Source organism: Lepisosteus oculatus, chromosome 14, assembly GCF_040954835.1.
Source record: "Lepisosteus oculatus isolate fLepOcu1 chromosome 14, fLepOcu1.hap2, whole genome shotgun sequence".
NCBI lineage: Eukaryota > Metazoa > Chordata > Actinopteri > Semionotiformes > Lepisosteidae > Lepisosteus > Lepisosteus oculatus.
This window is the reverse complement of record NC_090709.1, coordinates 56,032,820-56,050,706: the sequence shown is the minus strand read 5'-3', so window position 1 is coordinate 56,050,706 and position 17,887 is coordinate 56,032,820. Positions and strand designations below refer to the sequence as shown.

General features: G+C 39.8%; 1 non-coding gene across 1 annotated transcript; it reads left to right on the top strand.

The window, feature by feature from the left end:
- Positions 1-10,417: 10,417 nt before the first annotated feature.
- On the top strand, positions 10,418-10,490 carry trnak-uuu (transfer RNA lysine (anticodon UUU)). The gene has a single exon. It is a non-coding gene; the product is annotated as a tRNA-Lys (tRNA).
- Positions 10,491-17,887: the final 7,397 nt, after the last annotated feature.

Genomic DNA, 17,887 nt, shown 5'->3' with positions numbered 1-17,887 from the left:
AAAGGAGGCAGCTTGCTCAGCCGGCAGACTCAGGGCTTCGTGAACGCAGATGGCTCAGAGCGGTGTGTCCAAGTGGCAGTAAAAGAAGAGAGTTCTGCTTGTGTCGTGGCTTAGATGGTTAAAGTGCCTCTTTAGTAAACAGGAGATCCTGGGTTTAAATCCCAGCGGTGCCTTTCTTCCTGTCTTCTTGCATTGTTTATTGTTATAGACAACATGCTTTTGCATTAAGTTTAATGGAGGTGTTTATTTCGTTTTTGGCACAACTTGTTTTTCAAGAACTCCACACATTGCGAAAGCTAAAATGCTTATCTTTGTTATCAGTGCAAAAGAATTACTGCCAGCTGGCAAGAAAATGACAACGATATTTTTTACTTTAGCCAAAAATCTGTGAATGTAGAAAAATACGACATGTGTCAGTTTCTATGGCACACTCAGTCAGGGTCTGCTTCAGTTAAACACAACGTTCGTAGATCAAACGCACCCAGAGACACACTTCGAATTAATCCGATCTAAACATTACCTTCTCTAAATGTTATTGAGTTTCTTTGCACGTCCTTAGCCATCTTGATGTTTGCAGAGATTTTCAACTTTTGACACGAGTCAAACTACAAGTAAATAGTTGAGTACCTAAGTCAATATCAACGGGAATGTGAATATAAATGTAAACATCAATATTTCTGCTGTCTCCTGAGAAACACAAGTATAGAGTCAAAACACAACAAATAATGATAAAAAAATATTCAGTTAACACCCAGATGTGACAAAACACATTTAAGATGTATATCCCCTTTAAATATGTATTTCCTTAATATCAGTTCTCTTCCCTCCCCAGGATACCTGCAAATTCACTATCGCAAAATAAAGGCTGTGTGTAAGTCTTACATGTGTTCTGTCACATCTGGGTATTAAATTAATAGATGTGTTGTGTTATTTAATATGATTTGACTCCATGCTTGTGTTTCTCAGGAGACAGCAGAAATATTGGGGATTTGCGGCTACAGAAAATAATGTGAACTTTACAGGCAAAAGTAAGGTTACCTTAAAGAAACAAAAAACGTATTGTCACCCTTTTCAACGTGATTTTTTAAGACATTTGTTCGGAATAGTTTATCTTCTCGTGTCTGTGGCTGTTGTCCTACAATAACGGTGGTGAAATAGCAGGAATGTGCGGAAAGAATCGGAGATTGAACAGAAGACTCATCCAGTTGATAGTAAGGTTGTGTAGGACCGCACACCCTACGATGTCAGTGTTGAGTAGTATGGTTTAAAAGCTTTTTCACGAACCAGGAAGTACAAACCTACAGTCTTCTGATCCGTAATCAGACACGTTATCCATTGTGCCATTGGCGTTTGTATTGCATTCCCATCCAGCACCACATTGAGTTCAGAGCCGCTACTAGTAATACATCGCCCCGGTCAAAGTTTTCTCAATTAGATTCATGTGTTTTGTAGGTGTGTCTAGTTACTACGTCTTTCATTATGTCTGGTTTAAAATAATGTATCGAGGGATATTGATGGTAATATCATACAGATTTTGGTTTTCTTTTGATGGAAAATTGTATTAAAATACAACCCTCTTTCACATTTGTATAATACTTTCCCTTGCATCCTCAGATAAAAATTCTAAATACCAAAAAGTTACAATATATGGAATAGCATTTATTTTAAAATGTATTTTAAAATTTGCATTTATTTAGAGCTTAGTAAAGATAACATTGCTAATATTGATGGAGTAGAAATGTAAGATGAATTGATAGCTTTTTCTGAGCTAAAAAAGTCCTACAACGCTTCCTGTAACAGATAAGGACTCATAGCAAGACAAGACATGCTATTGCATTGCGCATTTTGCAGATACGACCAGTTTCTGCTTCTGGTGAGTGCATTTTTTCCAAACTGAAATTAACAAGAACATTTTCAAGATGCACCATGTCCCTAAATCGTTCATCAGGACTACTATTAATATCAGGTGAAAGCAGTACAAAGCATAAATTTAACCTAAATATTAAGAGACTATATCTGTCAGCTACTGCTGTAAGCCATGTTCAGCCAACGCTAGAAATATTACTGCTCTACTACAGTAGCTAAAGAAAGCAAGTCCAACTTAGAAACAGATCACAAGTCGAAGACATAAACCAACAAGGATGGGATTCGAACCCACGCGTACAAAGCACAATGGATTAGCAATCCATCACCTTAACCACTCAGCCATCACATCATGAAAGCTGCCCCGCCTCCCTTGGGCATGATTTTGCTTGGCGACCAGGCTCAGCACATCGACCTCAGATGTCTCAGAGCGGTGTGTCCAAGCGGCTGTATAAGAATAGGTAATAGGTTTATTCCATGCTGAAAAAAAGAAGAAAGAGAACACAACGTTTCGGCCGTGGAGCCTTCTTCAGGTGTGAGAGAGACAGGGCAGTAGGCAAATGTAAAGTAGCGGGAGAACAAAGGTTTGAGGGTGGGTACCCACCTGTATAAGAATAGTGTTCTGCCGGTCCTGTGGTAAAGCTGGTTAAAACACCTATTTCATAAAGAGGAGATCCTGGATCTGAATTCCAGCGGTACCTTTTTTTCCTGTCTTGTTTTACAGAACATGTAATTTGGGACACTCAAAGAGGTCTTGATTTGGTTTAATGCGTTTATTCATTTCCTTTGAAGAACAACTTGTTTTTTTAAATCATACAGCTTGCGAAAGATGAAATGCGAGCGAATTTTTTTGTTCACCAAAAGTATGTAAATGAAAAAAAGCAAGGTGTAAGCATTTCTGTGGTGCAATCGGTTAGCGTGTTTAGCTATTAACCCCAAGGTGGGTTTTTTGATCCCACCCAGGGACGCACTTCTTCCTATAGTAAACATCATCACCGCAAAAATGTAATTGTTCCGCAAAACCTGAACTATTTTGATATTTGCAGTAGTAAACAATTGAGTACCAGAGTCAACATTACCGGGAATTTCCAATAATTTTCGATATTGGCAACTTGCGAGCAGTTAGTATTCACCCATGGAATTATATGTTCCAGTGGGTGGCGGGAGAATTCACTTATGCTCCCATTGCATCTTCAGCTAAAGTAATTTAAAATACAACGCAAAATTGTTTGAGAACTTGACAAGCAAAAACGACAGATCGCCGAAGTTGTATTTTAATATTTTCGTATATTTACTTTAATTTGAATATAAATGTTAACATAAATGCTGTTCAATATAATGTAATTTTGTTGTACTTTTAAAATATTTTAGCTGAGGATGCGAGGGGGGCTATTACACCTTGCCAAACATCTAAATAATTGTAAAAGAGGCTGGCATTTTAATAAAACGGGCGATCAAAAGAAAGCTACAAATAGTACGGTATTATGCTCAATATCCCTCAATATTGAAGGTCAAATGAAGAACTTGAAGAAACTCTCAAAGAATCAACGGCAATAGCAGAGGATGTTGATTTTGAACCAATGTTTTCACCTCAATTATCCAGCAGTCTTTGCTTGACAGACTTCCTCAAGATATTCGGTGTTCTATACAGAAAATCGAAAATTAAAGGGCTAATGTGCCAAGAGGGGTGGTCCGAGGCAAAGACTGTGTTAGAGGAAGACTAAGCTCCGCACGATAACACGTGTCTAATACTCGGCCCCTGAAAAGCATCATATTCGTTGAACTGCCTACCAGCTGTGACTCTTGCACGAATTTCGCGGTACATGTGTACGATCTTATAATTCAGGAATATCAATGGTCAGACGTTTATGGTGGGTTTGTGTTTTGTATTATTTAATGAATGGAAAAAAACATTTTCAAAACTACAGCTCGAATGGAATAATAAAAAAAGTTTATTTGCCTGTTTGTTGTAACAGCTGTGCCAAAAATATTCATCTACAGATGCAGCCATTCAAAGTGCGCGGTACAGACACGTACTGATGGTAATTGGCTACGGCGTCACGCATCGTGACGCAAGATGACGCGGGGTACCGCGGTACGTGATTGGTTGACTGACAGGGGCACTCGTGGTCCGTTGGTCTGTTGTAGAAAGATTTACAGTAAACGTCTTTACTGTGTCCATTGTAGTATTTAATATTTACATGGAATTTTACCTCTGAAGGGAAATCTTAGTGCCTGAGCATAAGAAGAATAGGAGCATACTGCAACGCGTGTGAAGGACATAAACGATATTAATTTTGGAACTTAAACATACAGTATATGGCTGGTCTCGGTACTTTAAAGAAAACATACACACCAGTATTCCATTTCTCCCTAAACATTTTAAGCATCAAAGACTTTAACTAACGTGATACCGGAGACAACAAGCATACTTTTAGAATTTGATTAAAAGAGAATATAATATGGAATCGCGTATCTCAAGAAATTAATAACGATATAATTATATTCATGTTGCAAAAAAACTGCAACGGACATAAAAACTCCCTTGCTTTTAACAGAGTGTTCCATAATTTCTAACTACGAAAATGATTTAAACTGCGACACTTATCATTCACCAAGAGCTCGAAATATCACAAGGATCCTCTAGAGCACAGCAAAGCCTGTATCAAAAGAATCACGTATCTCAAGAAATTAATAAGATATAATTATATTTGTGTACTGCGACAGGGCTGTGTAGGGCTGTTTCACCTCTGTCTTCATGTGACTCGATTCAAAAGCCATTTAGCAAAGAGGGGATGAGAAGAGTGACAAACTAGTATACGGTACAGTACTTCAGATCTTTTTTTCTGAACCGGGGAAAATCTGATCATGTTTCTCTATAACAATAATAAAAAAACATTGCCACACCCAAACTGTTAAACCAACGCATTAGCACGTCGAAGCCCATTGAGGAGCCGGGCGCAATAACTGTTTTGTCGTCCCTTGATTTACTGATCTGCATTAATTACAGAAATAGAGTTCCTCCTCTTTGCAGAGGAACTGGTCCTGCTGTCGCCCACAGAACAGGGGCTGGAGCAGCACTGTCAGACCTGGGCGCTGACAGTCAATCTGGACAAGACTAGAGTTATGGTTTTCCAGAAAAAAAGCCATTAGTCTTCCTGAGATCGTCGGATTATGAACGAATAAAAGCATCTTATTAAAAACACGTTTGCTTTTGTCTGGGTATTTACTTTGTAATCTGTGGTTTACATCTACTGTATTATTTTGAGATGCCACTTTTAAAGGTGATATGTAAAATAAAGTTTTTTATTATTGTTATAGAGAAACATGATCAGATTTTCCCTGGTTCAGAAAAAAGACGATTAAAATCTGTAATCTTTCCAAGAAGTTTCTGCTTTGTGCTAAGACATTAGCAAGTACAACCCCCCTCTCTGCGGGAGGGCTGGCTGTGATGAATTAAACCGGTTTCACAGGTATTTTCAAAGTAGGAAGTACAGTAGGACAGCACAAAAAAAAACAGACATTGTGTGGTACAGAACGGAGCTCAGTCAATTCAAACAAGTTCAGTTTCAAAAGAACTGCAACGGACATAAAAACTCCCTTGCTTTTAACAGAGTGTTTCATAATTGCCAACTACAAAATTTATTTAAACTGCGACACTTATCATTCAACCAGATCTCGACTATCACAAGGATCCTCTAGAGCACAGCAAAGACTGTATTAAAAGAATCGCGTATCTCAAGAAATTAATAAGATATAATTATATTTGTGTAATTCGCATAATTATAGAATGCCAGCGAACTCTTGTTTTTATGTCCACTATAACTACGCTGGGCAAACGTTCCAAGGTCAAATTCTTCCAGCACGGGGGTACCTTTAAAGCGGAGACGACGGCACCGAAATTTTTTGGCGCACCTTCTCTTTAAAGCCCTAGCCAAATATGAAGACAGTACGTACAGTTATAATTCAAACGGAATTAAAAACTACACATCCCAGTTACCATGGTGGTGCTTGTGATCATTGCGTTTAACCAACGAAACAGGGCAAAAAATCAGTCACATGACTTTGGGGCAGAGTTTCGAAAGCTTAACCTATCAGCAACAAAGCGAAATTTACACGATAGGCTACCTCAAACTGTCAGTCACACGACTGTGTATGTCGACATTATGAAAAAAATGTTTCAGGCATTGATGTGAAGGACAAGAGAGCTTTCACTGGCCGATTATCATTATTATCATTATAATCATTATTATTAATAATGATATTAATTTAAGGGTCTAAATATCTAAACATATGTATCTGTATAGCAGGTAGTATCACTGTATTCCACTTTCTTTGTGAACACGGAAAAACAGATTCACTACGCAAAGCTGTATCGCTGTGTAAAAAAACCTGGTTTGTAATGAGCTGCTGAGCTAAGAATAGGAATGTTCCTGCTGGCAGAGGGGGTGGAAAGTGCCTGCGGTCATTTAATTAGTATTGCAATTCGCACTGATTCCCTTGCGAAGATATGGACTTAAGAATATTCGTGCCTGGTCAAAAAATGGCATTAAGCACTTAAAATTAATATGGTTAATAATAGTAAACTGTAACATGCTGTAACAAGATCGGCTAAACTGCGAAGAAAATGCTTTCAGAGAAAATGTTTCAGGTGTGAAGAACATAGATCTCCAATGCAATTTCAACCAAACCTGTTCCCACACACCCTGCCCCCACTACCATTAGAATATACACAAAGCACTCAAATCTTTCGAGCTAATGATCAGGTGACCCGAGAGAGAGCGAGAGAAACACCAAGGGGTACGGAACCAGGGAACTATTTACATGGAAAACGGGCGATCTCCCCAGACTGTCTGCCCGTTTCACTGTTACCTGGATACCTCTTTATTTAACTCACTAACACTGATTTTTAGTTTAGAAGGATTCAAGTAGGGTTTTAGATGAAAGGCAGCGACCTTAATCTCTGACCAAGGTAAACGTTTCATTTTTTCAAAGAAATGTTTGTTAAAAAATAAAGTCATAGTTCCATGGGATTCAATCACAGACCATGTGACATGGGAGTCAGGAAACTAACACACAGCGCCACCGGATTTAATAACGCTATAAAAACACTATAAAATAATGTGACTAGGCACAAAACAAGTTTACAGCACAGTACAATAATAAATGCTGACCATGACTTTAGAAGCATAAATTGCCTTACACTCAATTTAAACACAAGCTGTCTTTAGCCCTCTAAGCTGGTTCATACAGAAATGTAGAGATCCTGGCTCAGAACACACAGCTTCATTAGCGAATACATATGCAGGACAACTAGAGAAGACGTTTTACAGAGGATGGATTTTTAGAAACATCCTATCAGTGACATCACTGAAGTCAACTCCTAGGTACTGTAACTGTCGTGTGGATAGTTTCACAAGAATCAGACAAAGGTTTAAGCATCGCTTGTTCTAGATAAAACTGCAAAAAAAAAACAACCCATAATGTACTTCTTTGCGGCTCTGTTTGCCCAAATCATATATTCACAACGTGAAATCTAAAATCCGCAAAATCCGCAATATGGAAACAGAACCTGTGTAATTGTTGATAGATGATGTACTCGTAACATTTTTACAAGACGAACTACAACATTTAAAAAAATGACTTGTATGTACTGTCACGACCGCCAGGCAGTCAAGATCAAATCGTAAGCGAGCTAATCAGCCCCAGCAGCGGGTGATTATTAACAAACGCCGCCGCACAAGTTAAACCACCTGCGCACACTCACGGTGCGGTGCGCACTGCTATTTATACCCTCTTCACCTGTTTCCCACTGATCGGTATTGAGTCTACTCCTTGAGAGCTCTACCTGGCGTTTTTCCCGTACCACGTTTATTCTGGATTTTGGATTCCCCTTCTGCCTTTTCGACTTTGCACCTCGCCTCTCGCCTCGGACTGTCTGCTACCGGAGAACTTCCTGGATTACGACTTGCCTTTCGCCTTTTGACTACGACCTTGCCTCTCGTTTTGGTTTGTTCGCCTGCCTCATCTATCACCCGTGCCTGCGTCTGCACAGGATCCGTGTATCTTCCTACCAGGGATTCCTAACATGTACTTGATATCTCTAATCAATCCACGGCGACATTGTTAAAAGCAGAGTCCCAGCACAAAACGAAACTAAAACGCATACCGTTTTGCGCTTCTTATTAGTTGCTCAAAAGTAATTTGACCGTATGAAATGCATAATATAAACCTAGAAACATATACGTGAGCAGTATTTACGCACTGTAGTATCGGTGTTAAGACATACCTCTCAAATACTGTAAATCAAGTTAAAAATATCTCAAGACCGATTCTGGTCATAATGAAACCATGTTTCGTGTATGTTTTCTTTAAAGTACCGAGACCAGCCATATACTGTATGTTTATGTTCCAAAATTCATATCGTTTATGGCCTTCACACGTGTTGCGGTATGCTCCTATTCTTTTTATGCTCAGCTACTAAGATTTCCCTTCAGTGGTAAAATTAGATATGAATATTCAATACTTAAACGGGCACAGTTAAGACATTAAATATACATACTGTATACAGTACAGTTTGCATACGGTAATATGTTTATGTTCCTAAATCAATCTCTTTTATGAGCATGTGAAAGGCATGGTGAATCGGAGATTCTCAAAAATTACTGTACTTTGCATGATTGGAAACAAATGCGTGATTGCGAAATGCTCTGGTGTTACTTTTAACAAGACGGTCAATGGAAAAAAAGAATGTTGACCAGGGCAATACTTTGAGTTTACACTTACAGCTTGTCCAAGGTCATTCATTATTAATACTATTAGTAATATCTTCGTTAAAGACTTTAATGGCCACAGCTCAAACATGAGAAGTTGAGCTTTATTAGCTCCACCTTGCCGTAATTCCGGATACTATTATTTTGCTTGTCGTATTATAGGAGAATTTAAGGTAACTTGCGGTATTTACCGGTAACTCGCGGTAGACTGCGTACAGCGTACCGCAAAATAATGCGGTATCCCCCGCGCATTTTGAATGGCTGCATCTGTACATGCGAAGCATGCGCTCTACCACTGAGCTACATCCCCGATGGAAAAGGTAATGGAACAGACTTGTCCAGATGCTCACTGATCACAATCCACCACTCACGAAGAAAGCCTGCAGTTTCCCACTTTCGCGTTTCCTCTACTACAGAGTAAATTAATGGGAATGAAGAAATAAGGAAGGAAAAATAATCGCATTAAAGCTTCAAGAGACTGGGAACAAATTAATCTATTATTTTTGTATCCAGTCACACGTGCGACGGTGGTTAATTCCCAGATGGGGAAGTGCTTTTTTTCTACCTCCTAACTCGACTGTCTTTCAATTCTGTTTTATTTGAAAGCTTTTTGCATCTTTTAAGTGCTCTTGATTAAACTATGCATAGAAAAACAGCACTACTGATGATTTTCATGGACCGATGCACACTTGTTCTGTACAACTCGAGTGATAAAGCCCTGTCTGCAAATAATGTAGAAGAAAATAAAAGGGTGAACGCCCCAACCACAGGAATGGTAACAGGAAGGATCGTGTTCTTATTTGATAAGTCCTTTTGAGATGTCTTGTCAATGCACACAGGCGTTAGAGCTGAATAATTTACTTTTAGTGGTGTTTTTAAACAAAGATGGAACATGTTATTTCTATACCAGGAAGAATGGAGCAGACTTTAACTTTAAGAGGCAAAAACGACACCTTATCAAAGCTAATATTAATTAAAATGACATCACAACAAAAGTGGAGCCTTGAGTGAATAAAATTAGTTTTCATTGGACGTCTGTGTCTCCATAACTTTGTAGGTGAGAGAGAGGATTGTGATAATTTGCAGGTGCTTCTCGGAAGTACGTTGGTGGTACAGGCGCTTTCCAAATAATTGAGTCGGGTTTGAATCCCAGCCAGTAAAAACCCAAATCTTTTCAAGATAATTTGTGGTCCGCTAACACATCTTTTGAAACACTACAACAGGTAACACCCCGTGTAAAACATCTTGAGCATCTGTTAAAGCCTGAGTTTTACATACTGTAACGTAAATAAACGTTAGTGTCTTCCGGTGTGTGAGCCAATTTCTCCAAAAAAATATTTGTTAGTCTGCCAGGAGGCTGTGCAAGGTGTTATAAAATAGAATTTCCAAAAGACAGGCTCCCTAAGCTTAACATCAAGGCAGAAAAAATGCTGTTTTCTCTACAGAAATGCTCTTTACATTTCTGCAATGTTGCAACTCCCTTTATAAACGTATACAACCATAACCATAACAATAATGTTGTTGATTAAAAGATTTTATTAAATGTGAAAAAAGGTCAAAATGCTATTGAAAAAAATTAGTAATGTGAGGAAAGATGGATTGTGGGAGCCCCTTAACTACCCATGTCATGCAGTATTTCTCACTCATTCTACTGGGAGTGGTGCCGTCGCTTCTGGATAAAGTCTGTCAGTGGTCATTCCAGACGGGTCAGGTATGACTGCTCTTCGGCACAAGAGACACGTGACTTGCGAGGATCCCGACAGTGTCGGCGTCCTTTCAGAGCCCGGATAGCTCAGTCGGTAGAGCATCAGACTTTTAATCTAAGGGCCCAGGGTTCAAGTCCCTGTTCGGGCGGCTGTGCCGTTTTTAATTCTATTGTGAATGTCATTCTAAATAGTCTTTTATCTTTCACTCTTCTAGCTTTACTGTGGTTATTTTAAATGTCCATTACTTGTATTTACAGTAGTGTATTTAGTGTTTCATTTCACAAACCGAAAATGTTCAAGTAGATCTTGTCACTCTACTCCACGTAATCATCTAAATTAAATCACAGTAGAGTACAGAACACGCACTGAGGAGCTCACTCAGTGAGTACTCTTGAATACGACAAGAGGAAAGGCACACTGCACATCTGCAGAACATCACGTCCGAGTTTACAGTGACAGCAGAGGTTGGAAGCGACGTAGTGTTTTAATACTCGCTCGCTGAACGATCTCTCAAGAAACCTCGGTGGAGATTTAACGGGTGTCTAATAATCACGTTCAAAAAGATGACGATAAGTTTTTTTTTTAACTAGGTAGCCTTAATGGCAACACGGTGTGAGTAGATTTTAAAGCAGCTGCAGAGTACCCGTAATGGCAACACAGTGCTTTGAGTTCGGCTTTTCTTATTTCTTCTGCAGAACCAGTGGAATCGGAATATACTGATCCGCATAAGAAGCGCTTTCGGGTTCTGATCATTTTTATTGAGCGCTGCTCTAAGTACCACAGGCAAGATGGCTGGTGGTCTAAGGCGTTGCGTTCAGGTCGCAGTTAACCCTGGAGACGTTTGTTAAAATCTCACTTCTAATAAAGAGGTCTTTCTCGTTAGAGTAGAAACGATAGAAGCCTTTCTCGCATTTCACGTGTTTAATGTTAACTGTCTCATTGGTTGCCTTAGTGATTAATGGCTCTTCTCCCTTTGCAGGGTGACGGCAAACTTCTTCAGAGAGGGAGTCTCCCACGCACGGCTTTTCTTTATCAAGAGCTGAGACAACAGAAACAGACTTCAAACTGACATGAATTACTTCTTGAGCGTTTATGACCGTCTTTAAAAGCTGAGAGCAGGTGAAAAAGTATTTGGAAATGAGGAAATAACTGCTGACAGTAAACAGAGCTGATGCTCAGCTGCAGACAAGCGCTCCTCGTTAGTATAGTGCTGAGTACCCCCGCTTGTTGCGCGGGAGACTGGGGTACGTTTCTGTGACAGGGCACTGGTTTAATTTTTTAACAACCTGAGTTCACTTAAAAAGTGTGTACTGTGTACTACGTTTCGGACTAGTTACTGCGGTAAAATATGGAGATCATCTCCAGCTTTGAGCTCAACTGCAACAAGAAGTCATGCTAAATGTAGTATAGTGAGTAGACATCGCGAGACAACAGAACGAGAGAGTAGAAGGCGGGAATATATGGTGTAAGGGCGTGATCTGTGTAGTTAACAAAATAGTTAAAATAATATAAAAACGTCTCTTTATTAAGATACACAACATTTATGGCGACGAGAGATGAGTGCTTGACAGACTCAAAGCGAGCAGAACACTGCAGATTTTAGTTCTCTTGCTGGTAGAAACGAACTTCTGAATTTTCGGACTTTTCGTTTAGCTTGCGCATTGGAAGATATGGCCGCCGCGCCGAGAAGCTTTGCTTATGCTCAGCTTTTTCCACCATTTCTACTGAACCTCGGAGCTCCGGATTTGTATACGGAATACAAGATATGGATGGAGTCGTACAGATTTTTTTTAAAATAGCCGGTGGATCTACAGAAGCTGAGGATGCCGTTAGACGTGCTACATTACTGCACTCTATCGGGGCTCCCGTGCAGCGGATTTTTGCCAACCTCCCTGGAGAAAAAAACTGTAGCTGCCTTAGACGCTTCCTTTACACCGCGGAGAAATGTGGTTTTGGAACGGCATAAATTTAGGCAGAGAACTTAGTCTCAGGACGAATCTGTTGATGCTTTTGTGACTGCACTTAGAGAACTGGCTAAATCTTGTGACTTTGGAGTATTGGAAACTGACATGTTAAGATATCAACTTGTGGGAAAATGTGCACATAAGAGACTATAAATTGCTGCAGGAGGAAGGGCTGACTTTAAAAAGAGCTCTTACAGTCGCTAGAATTCATGAAGCAGCTCAAGCAGAATCAAGAATGCTTTCTGACCACAGTGACAAAGTGACACTGAACGGGACGCTCGCTCAAACTTTACAAACAAAAGCCGAGCAGCAGGACACAGTCATGCTAGAGAAATAGAAGAACAGGGGACGGCTGACATTACATGTTACAGGTGCGGACTAACAACGCACAAAGCAGACGAATGCGGAGTGTGAACAGCAAAATGTCTACACTGCAAGAAAACAGGACATCACGTCCGAGTTTAAGGACAAGTATCCCTTTTATTGTTGTTGCTGCCTCCGGTTTACATTTGGCGATGTAAGAGATTAAGAGATTCTTGCTCTATGGACTGCGCCTATATAACTCTTGTGCTACAGCAGTAATGTTTCTGGGTGTGGATGAACATGACATAATAGGCTGACAGCAGGAACACATGGCCCACAGGCAGTGACAGTATCGCTATCACATTTGGCTGCACTATATTGTGTTGAGAGCAGCAATAACTTTCCTGTAGAGATGGGAGTGCCTTTAATACAGCGCTTTCAATCGGACAGAGTAACAGGAACTGACCTAAAGTTTCAGCTGTGGATCCATCTCCACATAGGGGAAGGAGACAGTAAAATAGCGAAGAAGAAACAGAAAGATTTGTGCTCGCTGCAAAGTAGTAAAGAGGTGGTCAGACACATAAAACAGCTTGGTAATAATTTGCAGCGACAGTTTTATGTTATTTAGTACACGGATTTCTCTTCATGTTCCTTAAGATGTGTAATTTGTATGTTGGTTGTATGAGAACAGTTTCTTCTAAAGTCCTGTCAATTGACAGTGGAGAGCTAGCTGGTGCTCATCTTCAAGAAGACTCTCTTTAAGGCGATTACAAGTTTCTCGAACAAATCTGTGCATTAAAGTTTCTTGTACTTCAGGATTTTGATAGTCTGTAACATTGTCTTTCACACGTCGGTGTCAGAACTGTGAGACATTTTCATAATCGGGGGGAAGGCCGTAGCAATAAGCAGAAAGTGCAATCACCTTTTCCCAGTGTAAGTCCGTGTTGTGGTGAGTTTTTAAAATTGGTTTGCCATTTTCTGAAATATATTCTATACAAAAATATAATTTGGACAGTCGCTATTTATTTGGATATTCCCTTTCAGTGAAGATGTCTGCAGTATTCCAGCCGGATTAGTACTGATCGAAGAGAGCCATCTACAGGCGAAAGGCGACATAACATCACAGTAGCACCATTTAAGGTGGAACGAAAAACACGCATAAGAAGCTGGCGAATAAGAAGCTACTGTAACTTCAGCCTCGTAGCAGACCCTGGGAGGCACACTCAAAATAATCATCTTTCCCAGTACTTCAGAGTCATATTTAGATCGCTTTACTGCAATTCTATTTGATTGATGGGAGATGTGAAGCCATCGAGCCTGTACTGCGCTTTCACATTGAAATTGAAGCCATTTCTCATACTTTCTCTCAGTGTCCAGGCTGCAATTGCGTGTAAAGGAGGCGACTTGAAAATGAAACGTGTAATCACCTTACAGAGGGTCTTCACGACAGGGTGCGTCAGCTAGTTCTCCATTATTGTCAGTTTACTGGACTTCTGAAGAAACCTATCTACAACGAAGATACAAACTGCACAGTTTAAGGCACATGAAGAGAAATCTGTTTGCTGATTGACTCAAAAAATGTCGATACAAATAATCTGCCAGGTTGATTTACTTGTCTGACCACCTCCCTCCGTCCCCCTTTGCTGTTAGCACAATTCTTTCAGTTTCTTTTCTTGTATTTTCCTTGCTATTTTAGTGTTCCCCATGTATAGATGGATCCACAACCGAAACCGTTTTCACCCTGTGTTTCTGCACACCTTGCACAGTTCCAGTGGCGCAATCGGTCAGCGTGTGGTACTTATACAGCAATGCACAGCAGAGTCAGGCCAAGGTTGTGAGTTCAAGCCTCACCTAGAGTAGTGTCTTTAGCTACTGAAAGCAACTGTTAAGTTTAGATACTATCAGGTATCCGATGGAGATGAATTAACATCAAACGAAGAAGTAAAGGTTTACTTCGAGTCACAATCAAATAAGGCTCCACAGCTGAAACATTGTGTTTCCTTCTCTTTTCAGCATGGAATAAACCTTGACTTTTTCCTTTGAAGCCCATGCATGCTGACGCAGCTCCCTACTTAAATTACCATCAGCTGTGTACCTCCAGCTGACCTGTACACAAATATATGAGAGAGGTCTACTGAGACGAGAGGAGCACTGAAGACTTGAAAAAGCTCTCGCATTAGACTCTGTGTTTTTGTTGTTCCCCAGATTTGTTTTTAATGTTCTTTTTCTTTTGAAGTTGTTGCGTTTGGTTTTTTTTTCGTAGTTGTTAGACTACTACAGGGATTTACCTAGGTTCCTGGAAGACTTCTTGTTTTGTGTTTGTTGTGTTTTCGGGTTACAACAATTTTTTTTTCTATTGATAGGACCCCACGCATTACTATGGGAGTAGTTAACATTAGTTCTTACATTGTACAGTACCTGAAATTACCACATAAACTACTACTCTGTTTCCTTTTTTTTAAAAGGCACAAGTGAAGTTTGTTTTTCCTTGCTGCTGATTGGTAGCTACAATGGGTCAATTGCAATAAACTTATATTCACAATGAATGTTATCATTACACGTATTTATTAATAAAAGTGTTATTTATTAATAATGAAGTTCCATGTATATCTTTATTAGTAGCTGTATTACAAGTAACGCATATACAGTCTTTATTATAGTTAGTTTTCAGTTATCCTGGGGAGGGAAGAGAATGGAGATTAAGGAAATAAAAATTTAAAGGGCTTTTAAGTCTTCAATGTGTTCTGTCATAGCTGTGTGTTGTCATATCTGGGTGTTAATTTAGTATATTTGTTGTATTATTTATTGTGATTTGACACTACACTTGTGTTTCTCAGGAGAAAGCAGTAATATTTTTTTTTTGTTTTTTAAGGGTACAGAAAATTGTATTGTACGGCCAAATGTAAGGTTACATTAAGAAACCCTTATTGTTACCTTTTGCAACGTTATTTATTTAAGACCGGTCTTCGGAACAGTGTTCCTTACGTATCTGTGACTGTGGTCCAACAATAACGGTGCTGAAATAGCCGGAATGTGTGGGAAGAAGATGGAGATGGAACAGGAGGCTTATTCAGTCGATAGAAAGGTTGTGTAGGACTGAACACACTATGGTTATGGTATTGGGTTTAAGAGCATTACGATCCTACAGTCTCCTGATCCGTAATCAGATGCGTTATCCAATGCACCACTGGCCCTTGTACCGCATTCCTCAAGTGCACCACTGTGAGCTTGTGCCGCTACAATAATAAATCGCCCCAGTCCAAATTTTCTCAATTAGGTGCACGTTTTCTACGTGTATTTAGTTAATAAGTCTTTCATTTTGTCTGTTTTAAAAATTGCATCTCTTTAAAACAGACAAACGAGTTTATGTCGCGCTGAAATTCACACATGAGGGAATTCAAATGAAAGAAATCGCAGAAAAGATATCGCACTTAAAAAGAAATCCAGAGTGGAGACGCTGGTGATAAAAAACAGAGCTTCATATGATGCATGAGATGCTTTACCTCTGAACTAAACTCGGCTCTTTAATCGTGTTAGGAAGAGTGTATAGTCAACAGTGTACATTTTAAAAATCAAAGCAAGACAATGAGACACGAAGTGAATTCGGAACACGAGCCTCTCCTTCATTGTTTAATGAGCTTTTGATAAACATCTAAGTGAAAGACAAATTCACTATTTTCACTTTGTGATTAAAAAACACTTTTATCACATGTTAAGCACTCCTGATGGTGTCGAATAGTTCTCTTTTCTACCCTCATCATTTGAGAATCCCCAGCTAAAATATCTTTTTAAACTACAACAAAATTGCAATATTTTGAATACTATTTAAGTTTACATAGTCACATTCCCGGTGATATTGACTTAGGCGCTCAACTATTAACTTCTTGTAGTTTGACTTTAGCCAAAAGTTTGAAATCTCTGCAACTATCAGGATGCTTAAGGACATCCAAAGAAACCCCATCACATTTAGGGGAGACGGTGTTGAGGTCGGATTAATTAGAAATGCGTCTCTGGGGACTTTTGATTTACCAACGTTATGTTTAACTGAAGGATACGCTGACTGACTGTGCCATAGAAACTAACGCACATCACCTTTCTTCTACATTCACAGGTTTTTGGCTAAAGACAAAAAATCTTTTTCGTTTCCTTGCCAGCTGGCAGTAATTCCTCTGCACTGACAAAACAAATGAGTATTTTATCTTTCGCAATTTGTATGAATTTTTTAAAAAACAAGTTGTTCCAAAAATTAAATGAACACTTCCATTAAATTTAATGTAGAAGCATGTTGCTGTCCATACTGATAAACTGTGTGGCAAGACAGGCACTCAACCCCAGGATCTCCTGTTTACTAAACAGGCACCTTAACCAACTACACCACAGCATTCTCTTAGCCTAGTGTTAATCCCGCATCAGCAGGGTCAGCTTGTCGGCACGCCCATCTCGATTTGGTGGTTTGAGCTGATGTTGACATGACGTTGCCATTAAATGCGACCGAGAATACTCCAACCGGCACGCCGCTACGCCTGCCGTCGGAGAACTAAGCCATGGCACTGGCATCAAATATCCCTTTCACAGCCACTTGGACACATCTCAATTGCTCTGAGACACCTGCATTCAGTGTGCGCTGAGCCTGCTCGCTGGGCAAGTGACGAGAAATGGCTTATGTCCAAGGAGCTCAATATGCTTTTTATGTTCAACGGGGTGTCCACTACAGCTAACACTGAAGCGCAGCACAGGCTCTGTGGTTTGACATCTCCCAAGGTAAATGTTGAAATTGTAGGTGGAAGAGGAAAATTACCCTTGAGTATGGGGAAAGAAGCCAACTCATGTCTGGAGGGGGCTAAAGCGCAGACGGAGGTGGCTTAGTGGTTAAGGCACACACCTCTTAATACATTATACTCTGCACAAGTAGGTTTGAACCCCATCCTTCTCAAGGAAGGGCTTTGACACGTTTTGACCTTTTTAAACTTGGTGTGCTTTCGTTTCGTTTGTTCGCTCCTGTACTACAGCAGTAATATTTCTATTAGGTGTATGATCATGGTATAGTAGGCTGACAGCAGGAACATGTGGCCCACAAGCAGTGACAATATCAGAGATGTCTGCATTGTGTTGGTTTGTGAGCAACGATAAAATAACTTGACGTGGAAGCAGGTGTGCCTGCATTAATACAGCTCCATCGAGAGGAAAAAGTAACACAAGAACCGACTTAAATTCAACAGCACGTTTCTGCAGCTGAAAACAGAACCTACTCCACGTGATGATTGAGCTCACAACCTCG